This window comes from Salmo salar, chromosome ssa04 (genome assembly GCF_905237065.1).
Source record: "Salmo salar chromosome ssa04, Ssal_v3.1, whole genome shotgun sequence".
NCBI classification, from domain to species: domain Eukaryota; kingdom Metazoa; phylum Chordata; class Actinopteri; order Salmoniformes; family Salmonidae; genus Salmo; species Salmo salar.
In genome coordinates, this window is record NC_059445.1 from 75601271 (window position 1) to 75621108 (window position 19838).

Consider the following 19838-nt stretch of genomic DNA (forward strand, 5'->3'; position numbering starts at 1 on the left):
TATTGTAAATATTCCCTTACCTTTGATTATCTTCATCAGAAGGCACTTCCAGGAATCCCAGGTCCACAACAAATGTAGTTTTGTTCGAAAAAGTTAATAATTTATGTCCCAATAGCTCCTTCTTGTTAGGGCGTTCCGAAGGCTACTCATAATGTACGAGGCGCACGGGACTTGTCGTCACGAATGTGCAAAAAATATATATTTACATTCGTTCAAACATGTCAAACGTTGTATAACATAAATCTTTATGGCCTTTTTCAATCAGAGCTTCAATAATATTCAAGGCGGACGATTGCATTGTCTTACTAAACGTTTCAGAATGAAAGGGTACCCATGGGCGCACGCGTCATAGTAGTAATGGCCCTCCCTCTATGACCAACTTTCCAAGCCTCTCTTTCGGTCAGTTTTTACTGGAGAAGACTCAAACGACTTTGTAACGACTTTGTAAAGACATCTAGTGGAAGCCTTAGGAAGTGCTAAATGAATCCTAACTCACAGTGTGTTTCATAGGCAAAGTGTTGAAGGTGATTCTCCAAATCAGATTTCCACTTCCTGCATGGAATCTTCTCAGGTTTTGGCCTGCCATATGAGTTCTGTTATACTCACAGACACCATTCAAACAGTTTTAGAAACTTTAGAGTGTTTTCTATCCAAATCTACTAATTATATGTATATTCTAGTTACTGGGCAGGAGTAGTAACCAGATTAAATCAGGTACGTTTTTTATCCGGCCGTGCAAATACTGCCCCCTAGCCCTAACAGGTTAAGCAAAATAAACCAACGCCAAACAACAGTTCCGTAAGGACAGAAGGACTATACAAAAAACAACCACCCACAAAACCCAAAGGAAAACAGGCTGCCTAAGTATGGCTTCCAATCAGAGACAACGAAAGACACCTGCCTCTGATTGGAAACCACACTCGGCCAAACCTTGAAAACGGAACATAGAAAATGAAAACTAGAACCAAAATCCCCTAGACCAAAAACCCCAAAACACACAAAACAAACACCCCCTGCCACGCCCTAACCATACTACAATGACAAAAGACCCCTTTACTGTTCAGGATGTGACACTAAGAGGTTTGCACACTTGGATTGTACAATATTTGCACATGATTCTTTTTAAAATTCTTCAATCTCTTTGAAGTTGGTTGTTGATCATTGCTAGACGGCCATTGTCAAGCATTGCCATAGATTTTCAAGCCAATTAAAGACAAAACTCTAACTAGACCATCCCCGGAACATTCAATGTTGTTTTGGTAAGCAACTCCAGTTCATATTTGGCCTTGTGTTTTAGGTTATTGTTCTGCTGAAAGTGAATTTGTCTCCCAGTGTCTTTTGGAAAGCAGACTGAACAAAGTTTTCCTATGCTATGCTTAGCTTTATCCATTTCTTTTTATCATAAAAAAATCATTAGTCCTTGCTGATGACAAGCATACCCATAACATGATGTAGCCACCACATTCCTTCTTTATACTCTATCAATTAGGTTAGTATTGTGGACAGTGGCAATTTTAGCATGTAAATCTTGGTGGGGCAAACTCCCCACAATTTTTTGAGATGCATGCCAGCAAAGCCACTACACAACACAACACTAAACAATACATTAATTGCAATATAACGGTGACAAATGGTGCCCACCAATTGTTACACCCAACAGAAGAGCTTTCTTTTCAGCACCATGTAGTGAATCCTTACCACCGATACTGCTGACTATCAGCAGAGCCGTGTCTGGCAGCAAAAGGGAACGATGAGCGGATAAGAGGCTATCCGTAATTTCGATTAAGACAATTAACGAGCTAAGACGGACGTAGTAAATATAACTCTTTGTTCAATGTAGAGCGACAGAATTCAAAACATGGGCCGTTCTTACAGTATTCTCCCTGTACACCAAGTCAGAACCATAGGATAAATAAACGGGGCATATAAGCAAACAATGAAAGCTCTTACAATATTTGATGATGACATTTCTTTAAAACAGGCTTCAGACTACATGTGCACCACCAAGTCAGAACAGTAGGCTAAGTTATGAGTTGGAAAATAACCAAATTACTAAGGTGAGGCACATGGGCTACTAACAGCTTACAGCTTACTAGTATTACTTTCTTAGCTAAAGTAAACGTACAGTTGAAGTCGGAAGTTTACATACATTTAGGTTGGAGTCATTAAAACTCGTTTTTCAACCACTCCACAAATTTCTTGTTAACAAACAAAGTTTAGTTTGGCTAGTCGGTTAGGACATCAACTTTATGCATGACACAAGTAATTTTTACAACAATTGTTTACAGACAGATTATTTCGTTTATAATTCACTGTATCACAATTCCAGTGGGTCAGAAGTTTACACACAATACATTGACTGTGCCTTTAAACAGCTTGGAAAATTACAGAAAATGATGTCATGGCTTTAGAAGCTTCTGATAGGCTAATTTACATCATTTGAGTCAATTGGAGGTGTACCTGTGGATGTATTTCAAGGACTACCTTCAAACTCAGTGCCACTTTGCTTGACATCATGGGAAAATCGAAAGAAATCAGCCAATCAGACCTCAGAAAAGAAATTGTAGACCTCCACAAGTCTGGTTCATCATTGGGAGCAATTTCTAAATGCCTGAAGGTACCACGTTCATTTGTACAAACAATAGTACACAAGTATAAACACCATGGGACCACGCAGCCATTATACCACTCAGGAAGGAGACGCTTTCTGTCTCCTAGAGATGAACGTACTTTGGTGAGAAAAGTGCAAATCAACCCCAAAACAACAGCAAAGGACCTTGTGAAGATGCTGGAGGAAACAGGTACAAAAGTATTTTATATCCACAGTAAAACGAGTCCTATAACGAAATAACCTGAAAGGCCGCTCAGCAAGGAAGAGGCCACTGCTCCAAAACCGCCATAAAAAAAGACAGACTACAGTTTGCAACTGCACATGGGGACAAAGATCATACTTTTTTGAGAAATGTCCTCTGGTCTGATGAAACAAAAATAGAACTAGGCCATAATGACCATCGTTATGTTTGGAGGAAAAATGGGGAAGCTTGCAAGCCGAAGAACACCATCCCAACCGTGAAGCACGGGGGTCGCAGCATCATTTTGTGGGGTGCTTTGCTGCAGGAGGGACTGGTGCACTTCACAAAATAGATGGCATCATGAGGGAGGAAAATGATGTGGATATATTGAAGCAACATCTCAAGACATCTGTCAGGAAGTTAAAGCTTGGTTGCAAATGGGTCTTCCCAATGAACAATGACCCCATGCATACTTCCAAAGTTGTGGCAAAATGGCTTAAGGACAACAAAGTCAAGGTATTGGAGTGGCCATCACAAAGCCCTGACCTCAATCCTATAGAAAAGTTGTGGGCAGAACTGAAAAAGCGTGTGCGAGCAAAGAGGCCTACAAATCTGATTCAGTTACACCAGCTCTGTCAGGAGGAATTGGCCAAAATTAACCCAACTTATCGTGGGAAGCTACCCGAAACGTTTGACCCAAGTTAAACAATTTAAAGGCAATGCTACCATAAACGAATTGAGTGTATGTAAACTTCTGACCCACTGGAAATGTGATGAAAGAAATAAAAGCTGAAATAAATAATTCTCTCTACTATTATTCTGACATTTTACATTCTTAAAACAAAGTGGTGATCCTAACTGACATAAGACTGGGAATTATTACTAGGATTAAATATCAGGAATTGTGAAAAACTGAGTTTAAATGTAGTTGGCTAAGGTGTATGTAAACTTCCGACTTCAACTGTATCTCCCTGGCATTTTACATCATTTATGCAGCAGCATACAATAAAAGAATTACCCTCCATTGTGCTGTGCTCACTTGAACAGGAAGGTGACGAGGCGGTCTGATTCCTTCCTAACCACTCATTGTTGAATTTGTGATTTCCAACTTGTTGTTTAATGTTTATGTCCAAATGCCGATGAGCACCGAAATGTTTTATCTATAATTTCTCTTCATATGACATGGATTGAAAAGGATTTCCCAGCACTGTAGATTGTCAAAGTTATTCATGATGATGACTGCTTGTCTAGCTTGCTAGCTAAGATTCCAATCAAAGCTACGTTAGATATAACGTGATTTGAATGTATTGTATCTGTGGCCAATGGGGGCTTGAACTTTCTAGCTCTCCCTATAGATTTTGCGGTGACGTAGTTTCCGCATGAGTGACAGAACACTGAGCCAATCATGGTGCAACTAGAGAAGATTACCAACCCCTACGCTCTGTATTTTCTGCTGGTTGCCCCTCCACCACAGAAAGCACTGAGCTAGGCTGAAACACCTGCATTTTGGAGCTGCCTTACACAAGAAAGCAAAAAATAGACCATGATTGTATGCGACTTTAATAACTCAATACATTTATTTTTATATTGTTTGCAAACTCATGTGACATGTATTAATGCCAAAATAACATGCAAAACAGGCAACAAAGAAAAATGTTGGGTTTTTGGCAATGACCTCCAATTAGAAGCAGCTGGTTGTCGTTGTCTCTAATTGGAGGACATATTTAGTTTTGTTTGTTTCACTTGTGTTTTGTGGGTGGTTGTTTTCCTGTATAGCCTGTGTTGCCTTACGGAACTGTTTCGTCGTTTTGTTAATTTTGTTTAAGTGTTATCTTTAACCTGTTAGGGCTAGGGGGCAGTATTGACACGGCCGGATAAAAAAACGTACCCGATTTAATCTGGTTACTACTCCTGCCCAGTAACTAGAATATGCATATAATTAGTTGGCTTTGGATAGAAAACACCCTAACGTTTCTAAAACTGTTTGAATGGTGTCTGTGAGTATAACAGAACTCATATGGCAGGCCAAAACCTGAGAAGATTCCATGCAGGAAGTGGCCTGTCTGACAAGTTGTTGTTCATCTTTGCTCTTTTTATTGAAGACTGAGGATCTTTGCTATAACGTGACACTTCCTACGGCTCCCATAGGCTCTCAGAGCCCGGGAAAAAGCGGAATGATATCGAGGCAGCCTCTGGCTGAAACACATTATCGCGTTTGGCAAGTGGCCGATCAGAGTACTATGGGCTTAGGCGCGTGCCCGAGTCGACCCCATGCTTTATTTTCTTTCGTCTTTTTACCTAAACGCAGATTCCCGGTCGGAATATTATCGCTTTTTTACGAGAAAAATGGCATAAAAATTGATTTTAAACAGCGGTTGACATGCTTCGAAGTACGGTAATGGAATATTTAGAATTTTTTTGTCACGAAATGCGCCATGCTCGTCACCCTTATTTACCCTTTCGGATAGTGTCTTGAACGCACAACAAAACATTGTTATATTTGGATATAACAATGGATTATTTGGGACCAAACCAACATTTGTTATTGAAGTAGAAGTCCTGGGAGTGCATTCTGACGAAGAACAGCAAAGGTAATAACATTTTTCTTATAGTAAATCTGACTTTGGTGAGTGCTAAACTTGCTGGGTGTCTAAATAGCTAGCCCTGTGATGCCGGGCTATCTACTGAGAATATTGCAAAATGTGCTTTCACCGAAAAGCTATTTTAAAATCGGACATATCGAGTGCATAGAGGAGTTCTGTATCTATAATTCTTAAAATAATTGTTATGTTTTTTGTGAACGTTTATCGTGAGTAATTTAGTAAATTCACCGGCAGTGTTCGGTGGGAATGCTAGTCACATGCTAGTCACATGCTAATGTAAAAAGCTGTTTTTTTATATAAATATGAACTTGATTGAACAAAACATGCATGTATTGTATAACATAATGTCCTAGGATTGTCATCTGATGAAGATCATCAAAGGTTAGTGCTGCATTTAGCTGTGGTTTGGGTTTATGTGACATTATATGCTAGCTTGAAAAATGGGTGTCTGATTATTTCTGGCTGGGTACTCTGCTGACATAATCTAATGTTTTGGTTTCGTTGTAAAGCCTTTTTGAAATCGGACAGTGTGGTTAGATTAACGAGAGTCTTGTCTTTAAAATGGTGTAAAATAGTCATATGTTTGAAAAATTGAAGTTTTTGCATTTTTGAGGTATTTGAATAACGCGCCACGGGATTACACTGGCTGTTGAGTAGGTGGGACGCAAGCGTCCCACCTAGCCCATAGAGGTTAAATAAATTAACCTGTTGGGTCTAGGGGGCAGCATTTGCACGTCTGGATAAAAAAAATGTACCCGATTTAATCTGGTTACTAATCCTACCCAGTAACTAGAATATGCATATACTTATTATATATGGATAGAAAACACTCTAAAGTTTCCAAAACTGTTTGAATGGTGTCTGTGAGTATAACAGAACTCATTTGGCAGGCAAAACCCTGAGACATTTTCTGACAGGAAGTGGATACCTGATGTGTTGTATTGACTTTAAACCTATCCCATTGAAAAACACAGGGGTTTAGGAATATTTTGGCACTTCCTATTGCTTCCACTAGATGTCACCAGCCTTTACAAAGTGTTTTGAGTCTTCTGGAGGGAAATCTGACCGAACAAGAGCCATGGAACGATGATGTCCCATTAGACACCTGGCGCGCGAGTTCATGTTGGGTACCCTCGTTCCAATACGTTATAAAAGAGTATGCATTCGTCCACCTTGAATATTATTCATGTTCTGGTTAAAAAAGGCCCTAATGATTTATGCTATACAACGTTTGACATGTTTGAACGAACGGAAATATATTTTTCCCCTCGTTCATGACGAGAAGTCCGGCTGGCTTACATCATGTGCTAACGAGACGGAGATTTTTGGACATAAATGATGAGCTTTTTTGAACAAAACTACATTCGTTATGGACCTGTGATACCTGGAAGTGACATCTGATGAAGAGAATCAAAGGTAATGGATTATTTACATAGTATTTTCGATTTTAGATCTCCCCAACATGACGTCTAGTCTGTATCGCAACGCGTATTTTTCTGGGCGCAGTGCTCAGATTATTGCAAAGTGTGATTTCCCAGTAAGGTTATTTTTAAATCTGGCAAGTTGATTGCGTTCAAGAGATGTAAATCTATAATTCTTTAAATGACAATATAATATTTTACCAATGTTTTCTAATTTTAATTATTTAATTTGTTACGCTGACTTGACTGCCGGTTATTGGAGGGAAACGATTTCCTCAACATCAATGCCATAGTAAAACGCTGTTTTTGGATATAAATATGAACTTGATAGAACTAAAAATGCATGCATTGTCTAACATAATGTCCTAGGAGTGTCATCTGATGGAGATTGTAAAAGGTTAGTGCATCATTTTAGCTGGTTTTATGGTTTTGGTGACCCTGTCTTTGACTTGACAAAACATTACACACAACTCTTGTAAATGTACTGTCCTAACATACTCTAAATTTATGCTTTCGCCGTAAAACCTTTTTGAAATCGTAAAACGTGGTTAGATTAAGGAGATGTTTATCTTTCAAATGGTGTAAAATAGTTGTATTTTTGAAAAATTAGAATTTTGACATTTATTTGGATTCAAATTTGCCGCTCTTGAAATGCACCTGCTGTTGATGGAGTGCACCACGGGTGGCACGCTAGCGTCCCACCTAGCCCCAAGAGGTTAAGAAGATGAGCACTATACCAGCTACGCCTTGGTCCAATCCTTACGACGCCTATGACAGAACCACCCACCAAACAAGGACCAACCAGCGGGAATTGGAGCACCGAGGAGAAGGATGGACGTGGGAGGCAGAACGACGTTTCTGGGAGAGGAAATTAAGGGAGCTACATGAGGCCGAGAGGCATCCCCCAACATTTTTTGGGGGGAGCACACAGGGAGTTGGGCAGAGTCAGGATGGAGACCTGAGCCAACTCCCCGTGCTTATTATGGGTAGCGACGGATCAAGCAAGCACCTTGTTACGCAGAAATGCGCACGGTGTCGCCCATACGCACGCACAGTCCGGTGCGGCGAATAAGGGCTCCGCAGCGTTGCCGGGCGAGAGTTGGCAGGCAGCCAGGAAGAAGTGTGCCGGCACAATGGATCTGGTCTCCAGTGCGTCTCCTCGGCCAAGTTTACCTTGTGCCTGCTCTACGCACGGCAGCCCTCATTCCCCAGCACAGTCCAGTTCGCCCTGTGCCAGCGCTCCGCCCGTGACGGGCTACAGTGACCATCCAGCCAGGATGGGTTGTGCAGGCCGTGCGCTCCAGACCTCCAGTGCACCTCCAAGACCCAGTGTACCCTGTGCCTGCTCCGCGCACTCTACCTCCAGTGCACCACCATAGCCCGGTAAGGCCGGTGCCTGCTGTGAGCACGCGGTCCGAAGTACGTCTCCCCAGTCCGGTGAGACCAGTTCCAGTGCCCCGAAGGAAGCCTCTAATGATGGTCAATGGTCGGACATCTCCAGCGATAATCCATGGCATGAAGCCTCCAGTGATGATCCATGGCCCGGAGCCTGTAGTGTTAATCCATGGCACAAAGCCTCCAGTGATGATCCATGGCCCGGAGCCCGTAGGGATGATCCAAGGCACGAAGCCTCCAGTGATAACCCATGGCCCGGAGCCTCCAGTGATGATCTGTGGCACAAAGCCTCCAGTGATTATCCATGACGAGGAACCAGTAGTGATGACCCATGGCACGGAGCCTGCAGCGAAGGTCCCCAGTCCGGAACCTACAGAGACGCTCTTCAGCCCTGAGCCTCCAGCGATGCTCCTCAGCCCTGAGCCTCCAGCGACACTCCTCAGCCCTGAGCCTCCAGCGACGCTCCTCAGCCCTGAGCCTCCAGCGACGCTCCTCAGCCCTGAGCCTCCAGCGACGCTCCTCAGCCCTGAGCCTCCAGCGACGCTCCTCAGCCTGGAGCTTCCAGCGACGCTCCTCAGCCTGGAGCTTCCAGCGACACTCCTCAGCCCTGAGCCTCCAGCGACGCTCCTCAGCCCGGAGTCTCCAGCGACGCTCCTCAGCCAGGAGTCTCCAGCGACGCCCCTCAGCCAGGAGTCTCCAGCGACGCTCCTCAGCCAGGAGTCTCCAGCGACGCTCCTCAGCTAGGAGTCTCCAGCGACGCTCCTCAGCCAGGAGTCTCCAGCGACGCTCCTCAGCCAGGAGTCTCCAGCGACGCTCCTCAGCCAGGAGTCTCCAGCGACGCTCCTCAGCCAGGAGTCTCCAGCAACGCTCCTCAGCCAGGAGCCTTCATCGACGCTCCTCAGCCCTGAGTCTCCAGCGATGCCGCGCAGCCCAGAGTCTTCTGAATGGGAGCTACGCCCAGAGCCAGAGCCACCTCCGTAGTGGGAGGATTGGGAAGGGGGTGTAGCACAGGGACCGTCGTTGACGGTGGCCACCCTTGCTTCCCTCCCTTTAAGTTTGGGGTTGTTTTTGTGGGGTTTTGGTTTTTGAGGTGCATTCGGGGTCTGCACCTTTGGGGGGGTACTGTCACGTCCTGACCAGTAAAAGGGGTTATTTGTCATTGTAGTTTGGTCAGGGCGTGGCAGGGGGGTGTTTGTTTTGTGTGTTTCGGTGTTTTTGGTTTAGGTTCTATGTTTTCTATTTCTATGTTTATATCTAGTTTTCTATTTCTATGTTGGGTTTTTGGCAATAACCTCCAATTAGAGGCAGCTGTTTGTCGTTGTCTCTAATTGGCGGCCATATTTAGTTGTGTTTGTTTCACTTGTGTTTTGTGGGTGGTTGTTTTCCTGTATAGCCTGTGTTGCCTTACGGAACTGTTTCGTCGTGTTGTTAATTTTGTTTAAGTGTTATCTTTAAATAAATTAAGAAGATGAGCACTATACCCGCTGCGCCTTGGTCCAATCCTTACGACGCCTATGACAGTTCCAGTCAAAAGTTTGGACACGCCTACTCATTCCAGGATTTTTCTTTATTTTTACTATTTTCTAGGTACACCTGTTAATTGAAATTTATTCCAGGGGACTACCTCATGAAGCTGGTTGAGAGAATGCCAAGAGTGTGCAAAGCTGCCATCAAGGCAAAGGGTGGCTACTTTGAAGAATCTAAAATATTTTTTGATTTGTTTAACACTTTTTTTTTGGTTACTACCTATGTGTTATTTCATAGGTTTCATGTCTTCACTATTATTCTACAATGTAGAAAATAGTAAAAATAAAGAAAAATTCTGGAATGAGTCGGTGTGTCCAAACGTTTGACTGGTACTGTGTATATATATATAGTGGGGAGAACAAGTATTTGATACATTGCCGATTTTGCAGGTTTTCCTACTTACAAAGCATGTAGAGGTCTGTAATTTTTATCATAGGTACACTTCAACTGTGGGAGACGGAATCTAAAATCCAGAAAATCACATTGTATGATTTTTAAGTAATTCATTTGCATTTTATTGCATGACATAAGTATTTGATACATCAGAAAAGCAGAATTTAATATTTGGTACAGAAACCTTTGTTTGCAATTACAGAGATCATACGTTTCCTGTAGTTCTTGACCAGGTTTGCACACACTGCAGCACGGATTTTGGCCCAGTCCTCCATACAGACCTTCTCCAGATCCTTCAGGTTTCGGGGCTGACGCTGGGCAATACGGACTTTCAGCTCCCTCCAAAGATTTTCTATTGGGTTCAGGTCTGGAGACTGGCTAGGCCACTCCAGGACCTTGAGATGCTTCTTACGGAGCCACTCCTTAGTTGCCCTGGCTGTGTGTTTCGGGTTGTTGTCATGCTGGAATGCACAACCCATCTTCAATGCTCTTACTGAGGGAAGGAGGTTGTTGGCCAAGATCTCGCGATACATGGCCCCATCCATCCTCCCCTCAATACGGTGCAGTCGTCCTGTCCCCTTTGCAGAAATGCATCCCCAAAGAATGATGTTTCCACCTCCACGCTTCACAGTTGGGATGATGTTCTTGGGGTTGTACTCATCCTTCTTCTTCCTCCAAAGACGGCGAGTGGAGTTTAGACCAAAAAGCTCTATTTTTGTCTCATCAGACCACATGACCTTCTCCCATTCCTCCTCTAGATCATCCAGATGGTCATTGGCAAACTTCAGACGTGCCTGGCTTGAGCAGGGAGACCTTGCGTGCGCTGCAGGATTTTAATCCATGACGGCGTAGTGTGTTACTAATGGTTTTCTTTGAGAATGTGGTCCCAGCTCTCTTCAGGTCATTGACCAGGTCCTGCCGTGTAGTTCTGGGCTGATCCCTCACCTTCCTCATGATCATTGATGCCCCACGAGGTGAGATCTTGCATGGATCCCCAGACCGAGGGTGATTGACCATCATCTTGAACTTCTTCCATTTTCTAATAATTGCGCCAACTGTTGTTGCCTTCTCACCAAGCTGCTTGCCTATTGTCCTGTAGCCCATTCCAGCCTTGTGCAGGTCTACAATTTTATCCGTGATGTCCTTACACAGCTCTCTGGTCTTGGCTATTGTGGAGAGGTTGGCGTCTGTTTGATTGAGTGTGTGGACAGGTGTATTTTATACAGGTAACGAGTTCAAATAGGTGCAGTTAATACAGGTAATGAGTGGAGAAGAGGAGTGTTTCTTAAAGAAACACTAACAGGTCTGTGAGAGCCGGAATTCTTACTGGTTGGTAGGTGATCAAATACTTATGTCATGCAATAAAATGCAAATTAATTACTTAAAAATCATACAACGTGATTTTCTGGATTTTTGTTTTAGATTCTGTCTCTCACAGTTGAAGTGTACCTATGATAAAAATTACAGACCTCTACATGCTTTGTAAGTAGGAAAACCTGCAAAATCAGCAGTGTATCAAATACTTGTTCTCCCCATTGTATATATCATATTTTTTTTAGCTAAACAGGTGGGATTTAAAACAGCCCTGAATGCTGGGTCACCATTGATTGTGAAGTAACTACAACGTTGTTGAGCCATCCTGTCACGTCCTGACCAGTATAAGGGTTAATTGTTATGGTAGTTTGGTCAGGACGTGGCAGAGGGTATTTGTTTTATGTGGTTCGGGGTGGTGTTTTTGGTGAAGGGAGTTTGATTTATTATTTCTGGGTTTTGGTTTATGTTCTATGTTTATGTATTTCTATGTTTAGTCTAGTGAGTGTATTTCTATGTTAGGTTAATGGGGTTTGGGACTCTCAATTGGAGGCAGGTGCTTCCTCGTTGCCTCTGATTGAGAGTCCTATATATGGGTAATTGTTTGGTGTAGGTTTTGTGGGAGATTGTTTCTTGTCTAGCGTGTGTGAGCCTGAGGAGACTGTTCGTTGATCGTTGATCGTGAGTTCGTTTTGTTATTTTGGTGTTCATTTTGAGTCTAATAAAAGTTCAAGATGAGCAACCACATACCTGCTGCATTTTGGTCCTCCTTTCCCAACGACAACCGTGACACATCCTTAGTTGTCTCTTTAAAGTCACCATTTGCCTCATGGTGAAATCCTTGAGCGGTTTCCTTCCTCTCCTGCAACTGAGTTAGGATGGATGCCTGTATCTTTGTAGTGACTGGGTGTATTGATACACCATCCAAAGTGTAATTCATAACTTCACCATGCTCAAAGGGATATTCAATGTCTGTTATTTTATTTATACCCATCTACCAATAGGTCCCCTTCTTTGCGAGGCAGTGGAAAACCTCCCTGGTCTTTGTGGTTGAATCTGTGTTTGAAATGCACTGCTTGACTGCTGTACCTTTGTCACAGTTGTTGTCGGTAGAAATGGAGGACCAAAACGCAGCAGGTACGTGAATGCTCATCTTGATTTTTAATTAATCTCAAAAATGAACATACAAAATAACAAAACACAAAAAACGAACACTCGACAAATAAACAGTCTGGTAAGGCACAAGGCTATACACAGCATAATCACCCACCAATAACACATACAAACACACCCTAATATATGGGACTCTCAATCAAAGGCAGATAGACAACACCTGCCTTCAACTGAGAGTCCCAACCCCAATCAACCAAACATAGAAACACACACACTAGACTAACCCTAGAATTAACTAAACATAAACCAAAACCCGGAAAACTAAATCAAACACCGTTTACACAAACACAACACCCCGAACCACATAAAACAAATACCCTCTGCCACGTCCTGACCAAACTACAAAAACAATTAACCTTATACTGGCCAGGACGTGACAGTACCCCCCCCTTAAAGGTGCTACCCCAGAAGCACCTAAAAAAAATAACCCCAAGCAACACCAAAAAAAAAATCCCCTTTTCTAAAGGGAGGGAAGGGAGGGTGGCTGCCGTCAACGACGGCACTATGCTACACCCCCCCTCCCCAACCCACCTATTTCTGGAGGTGGCTCTGGCTCCGGCCGTTCCAGGCTGTCGGGCCACTCTGGCATCGCCGAGGGGCAGTCGGACCAGTCTGGCATCGCCGGGGGGCAGTCGGGGCAGTCTGGCAATTCGGGAGAGTCTGGGCAGTCTGGCAATTCGGGACAGTCTGGGCAGTCTGGCAATTCGGGACAGTCTGGGCAGTCTGGCAATTCGGGACAGTCTGGGCAGTCTGGCAATTCGGGACAGTCTGGGCAGTCTGGCAATTCGGGACAGTCTGGGCAGTCTGGCAATTCGGGACAGTCTGGGCAGTCTGGCAATTCGGGACAGTCTGGGCAGTCTGGCCACTCGGGACACTCCGGCAGTTCAGGGCAGTCTGGCCACTCCGGCAGTTCAGGGCAGTCTGGCCACTCCGGCAGTTCAGGGCAGTCTGGCCACTCCGGCAGTTCAGGGCAGTCTGGCCACTCCGGCAGTTCAGGGCAGTCTGGCCACTCCGGCAGTTCAGGGCAGTCTGGCCACTCCGGCAGTTCAGCGCAGTCTGGCCACTCCGGCAGTTCAGCGCAGTCTGGCCACTCCGGCAGTTCAGCGCAGTCTGGCCACTCCGGCAGTTCAGCGCAGTCTGGCCACTCCGGCAGTTCAGCGCAGTCTGGCCACTCCGGCAGTTCAGCGCAGTCTGGCCACTCCGGCAGTTCAGCGCAGTCTGACCACTCCGGCAGTTCAGCGCAGTCTGACCACTCCGGCAGTTCAGCGCAGTCTGGCCACTCCGGCAGTTCAGCGCAGTCTGACCACTCCGGCAGTTCAGCGCAGTCTGACCTCTCTGGCGACTGTTGACTGGCGGGCAGCTCTGACGACTGTTGACTGGCGGGCAGCTCTGACGACTGTTGACTGGCGGGCAGCTCTGACGATGACTGTTGACTGGCGGGCAGCTCTGACGATGACTGTTGACTGGCGGGCAGCTCTGACGATGACTGTTGACTGGCGGGCAGCTCTGACGATGACTGTTGACTGGCGGGCAGCTCTGACGATGACTGTTGACTGGCGGGCAGCTCTGACGATGACTGTTGACTGGCGGGCAGATCTGATGATGACTGTTGACTGGCGGGCAGCTCTGATGATGACTGTTGACTGGCGGGCAGCTCTGATGATGACTGTTGACTGGCGAGGCTGGGTTGACGCACTTGTAGCCTGGTGCGTGGTGCTGGTACTGGGCTTACCAGATTATGTACACGCACCTCCAGGCTAGTGCGGGGAGCGGGAACAGGACGAGTCGGACTGGGTTGACGCACTTCCGGGTCCGCACGAGAGACAGGAGCTGGAAACCCAGGGCTATGGAGGCGCACAGTCGGTCTCGATCTTACCTCCTGCACAACCCGTCTTGGCTGGATGGAACTAGTAGCCCTGTACGAGCGGGGTGCCCGTACAGGGCAGACTGGGCTGTGCAGGGGCCTGATGGTAGCCGTGCGTAGAGCGGGAGTTGGGTAGCCTGGTCCTCGGAGGCGTACCGGCGACCAGATGCGCTGCGCAGGCATCCTCCTACCAGGCTGGATGCCCGCTCTAGCACGGCACCTGCGAGGGGCTGGAATGACGCGCACCGGACTGTGCGTGCGTATGGGTGAGATAGTGCGCTCCTCAGCGAAACATAGCGCTCTCCACCCCATACGCTCCTCCATATAACCACGAGTAGCTGGCTTCCGGCTCTTCTTACGCCTAGCCAAACTACCCGTGTGCCCCCCCCAAAAATTTTTCTTGGGGGTGCCTCTCGTGCTTCTCCTTCAGCGCGTACTTGGCCTCGTACCACCGCCTCTCTGCCTTGGCTGCCTCAATTTCCCACTGCGGGCGTCGATAATCCCCAGCCTGGTGCCAAGGTCCGGCCCTGTCCAGAACTTCCTCCCAAGTCCACTTCTCCCGCCAGTCCAACTCGAACTCCGTCTGCTCCTTCCTCTGCTGCTTGGTCCTTTGGTGGTGGGTGATTCTGCCACAGTTGTTGTCGGTAGAAATGGAGGACCAAAACGCAGCAGGTACGTGAATGCTCATCTTGATTTTTAATTAATCTCAAAAATGAACATACAAAATAACAAAACACAAAAAACGAACACTCGACAAATAAACAGTCTGGTAAGGCACAAGGCTATACACAGCATAATCACCCACCAATAACACATACAAACACACCCTAATATATGGGACTCTCAATCAAAGGCAGATAGACAACACCTGCCTTCAACTGAGAGTCCCAACCCCAATCAACCAAACATAGAAACACACACACTAGACTAACCCTAGAATTAACTAAACATAAACCAAAACCCGGAAAACTAAATCAAACACCGTTTACACAAACACAACACCCCGAACCACATAAAACAAATACCCTCTGCCACGTCCTGACCAAACTACAAAAACAATTAACCTTATACTGGCCAGGACGTGACAGTACCCCCCTAAAGGTGCTACCCCAGAAGCACCTAAAAAAATAACCCCAAGCAACACCAAAAAAAAAATCCCCTTTTCTAAAGGGAGGGAAGGGAGGGTGGCTGCCGTCAACGACGGCACTATGCTACACCCCCTCCCCAACCCACCTATTTCTGGAGGTGGCTCTGGCTCCGGCCGTTCCAGGCTGTCGGGCCACTCTGGCATCGCCGAGGGGCAGTCGGACCAGTCTGGCATCGCCGGGGGGCAGTCGGGGCAGTCTGGCAATTCGGGAGAGTCTGGGCAGTCTGGCAATTCGGGACAGTCTGGGCAGTCTGGCAATTCGGGACAGTCTGGGCAGTCTGGCAATTCGGGACAGTCTGGGCAGTCTGGCAATTCGGGACAGTCTGGGCAGTCTGGCAATTCGGGACAGTCTGGGCAGTCTGGCAATTCGGGACAGTCTGGGCAGTCTGGCAATTCGGGACAGTCTGGGCAGTCTGGCCACTCGGGACACTCCGGCAGTTCAGGGCAGTCTGGCCACTCCGGCAGTTCAGGGCAGTCTGGCCACTCCGGCAGTTCAGGGCAGTCTGGCCACTCCGGCAGTTCAGGGCAGTCTGGCCACTCCGGCAGTTCAGGGCAGTCTGGCCACTCCGGCAGTTCAGGGCAGTCTGGCCACTCCGGCAGTTCAGCGCAGTCTGGCCACTCCGGCAGTTCAGCGCAGTCTGGCCACTCCGGCAGTTCAGCGCAGTCTGGCCACTCCGGCAGTTCAGCGCAGTCTGGCCACTCCGGCAGTTCAGCGCAGTCTGGCCACTCCGGCAGTTCAGCGCAGTCTGGCCACTCCGGCAGTTCAGCGCAGTCTGACCACTCCGGCAGTTCAGCGCAGTCTGACCACTCCGGCAGTTCAGCGCAGTCTGGCCACTCCGGCAGTTCAGCGCAGTCTGACCACTCCGGCAGTTCAGCGCAGTCTGACCTCTCTGGCGACTGTTGACTGGCGGGCAGCTCTGACGACTGTTGACTGGCGGGCAGCTCTGACGACTGTTGACTGGCGGGCAGCTCTGACGATGACTGTTGACTGGCGGGCAGCTCTGACGATGACTGTTGACTGGCGGGCAGCTCTGACGATGACTGTTGACTGGCGGGCAGCTCTGACGATGACTGTTGACTGGCGGGCAGCTCTGACGATGACTGTTGACTGGCGGGCAGCTCTGACGATGACTGTTGACTGGCGGGCAGATCTGATGATGACTGTTGACTGGCGGGCAGCTCTGATGATGACTGTTGACTGGCGGGCAGCTCTGATGATGACTGTTGACTGGCGAGGCTGGGTTGACGCACTTGTAGCCTGGTGCGTGGTGCTGGTACTGGGCTTACCAGATTATGTACACGCACCTCCAGGCTAGTGCGGGGAGCGGGAACAGGACGAGTCGGACTGGGTTGACGCACTTCCGGGTCCGCACGAGAGACAGGAGCTGGAAACCCAGGGCTATGGAGGCGCACAGTCGGTCTCGATCTTACCTCCTGCACAACCCGTCTTGGCTGGATGGAACTAGTAGCCCTGTACGAGCGGGGTGCCCGTACAGGGCAGACTGGGCTGTGCAGGGGCCTGATGGTAGCCGTGCGTAGAGCGGGAGTTGGGTAGCCTGGTCCTCGGAGGCGTACCGGCGACCAGATGCGCTGCGCAGGCATCCTCCTACCAGGCTGGATGCCCGCTCTAGCACGGCACCTGCGAGGGGCTGGAATGACGCGCACCGGACTGTGCGTGCGTATGGGTGAGATAGTGCGCTCCTCAGCGAAACATAGCGCTCTCCACCCCATACGCTCCTCCATATAACCACGAGTAGCTGGCTTCCGGCTCTTCTTACGCCTAGCCAAACTACCCGTGTGCCCCCCCAAAAAATTTTCTTGGGGGTGCCTCTCGTGCTTCTCCTTCAGCGCGTACTTGGCCTCGTACCACCGCCTCTCTGCCTTGGCTGCCTCAATTTCCCACTGCGGGCGTCGATAATCCCCAGCCTGGTGCCAAGGTCCGGCCCTGTCCAGAACTTCCTCCCAAGTCCACTTCTCCCGCCAGTCCAACTCGAACTCCGTCTGCTCCTTCCTCTGCTGCTTGGTCCTTTGGTGGTGGGTGATTCTGCCACAGTTGTTGTCGGTAGAAATGGAGGACCAAAACGCAGCAGGTACGTGAATGCTCATCTTGATTTTTAATTAATCTCAAAAATGAACATACAAAATAACAAAACACAAAAAACGAACACTCGACAAATAAACAGTCTGGTAAGGCACAAGGCTATACACAGCATAATCACCCACCAATAACACATACAAACACACCCTAATATATGGGACTCTCAATCAAAGGCAGATAGACAACACCTGCCTTCAACTGAGAGTCCCAACCCCAATCAACCAAACATAGAAACACACACACTAGACTAACCCTAGAATTAACTAAACATAAACCAAAACCCGGAAAACTAAATCAAACACCGTTTACACAAACACAACACCCCGAACCACATAAAACAAATACCCTCTGCCACGTCCTGACCAAACTACAAAAACAATTAACCTTATACTGGCCAGGACGTGACAACCTTACAGATAATTGTATGTGTGGGGTACAGAGATGAGGTAGTCGTTCAAAAATCATGTTAAACACTATTATTGCACACATGCAACTTATTATTTGACTTGCTAAGCACATTTTTACTCCTGAACTTATTTAGGCTTGCCATAGCAAAGGGGTCAAATACTTATTGGATCAAGACATTACAGATTTCTATTTTTAATTAATTTGTAAAACAAAATCTAAAAACAGAATTCCACTTTGACATTTCTGGGGTATTGTGTGTAGGCCAGTGACACAAAATCTCAATTAAATAAATTTCAAATTCAGCCTGTAACACAACAACATAATAAGTGTAGCTAAATTCAGTGAAGTGAGTTCATTTTTTATATTGCTTTTAAACACAATATGTCTGCAGAATTTCCTCATAATACTCACCAAGAGGTTTCACTGACTCACCAAGAGGAACAATCACAGTACCTCATGGGTGGGAGTGGGCATGTGCTTTAGAAAAAGGAAACATTGTGAACTGAAGCAAAAAACAAAATTGGTTCAAATACAGCATACCTCTTTGCTGGGCAGGAAGAGCGTTTTTTTTTTTCTGGGCACCAGTTTGAGATGAATCACAGCCCAGGTTTGTAAGGCACATGTAATAACAGGATGTCAAGCCTCAACACCTGTGGGATATGTCATATTGGAAAGCATATGCAGGAGCTGTCCTCCTCCCGACATGTACAGTATGTGTAATCTCTGAAGTACACCGTTTTTATTAGCAGTCTGGGAAGAACAGTTCATTTCCAAGAAGGAGGCTGAGAAGGCTGACACAATGTTCCCAAATTAATCTATCTCTTATCACACCCACTCAAACAGGAGAAAGCAGGCGAAGTAAAAACCATTGGTTCCCCAGCCCGCCAGGTCTTTCATGGTTCCTGCAACCTTACTCACCAGCTTGATAAATTCATTCTAATAAATAATAGAGTGCTCCACTATTATTTGAGGATATCCAATTTAAAGTGATGAAAAAGTAATATACTGTAGCTGGTGCAAAAAAAGAAGAAAAAAATATAGAAAATAATTGCTGAAAAGAATGGACATGATCAGTATCACATATTGGTGCAATATCAATTACTGTTGAGTGTTTGACCGAGCTCTCACGGTTAGTTTTACAGAAAGCCAACCACTTCACGGGAAGACGTTTCTATTGGGATTCCTTTACAGCCACTTTTTTACCTGAGAGCTCTTACGTGCCGTTGACAACATTTCAACAGCTACTTATTAATACGGAACGAATTGCCCCACTAATGGTTTCTTATGTTGAGTTGTTCCAACTTATGAAACTCACAAAGTCCAAATTATATCTTAAGTGGTCACACATGGACAAGGGGCTGTAGATGGAACTCAATCAACGCAGATGATGATGACGTTTCACGCCCTTTAAAATACTGTAACAACGTTTCAACTCCAGAATCCTAGTTTTCATGCTAAGGACCATTCACATAAAGAGTCCTCCAAATCTACAGCCACAGCTGCGTTCCTACCGTGGTGAGATCACTGCCAGCACATGAGAGGAGGGGAGAGAAGGGAAGAGGGGACCGGGATGCTGAAAATGAGTGGACTCTTGATTTGAGGAGACAAGATGAAGCTTGAGAAATGACTGAACAAGAGGGTGGTCCCTTACACATGTAGTCACTGCTGTATCCCACTGTGAGAATAAATTGAGAATATTCATCACT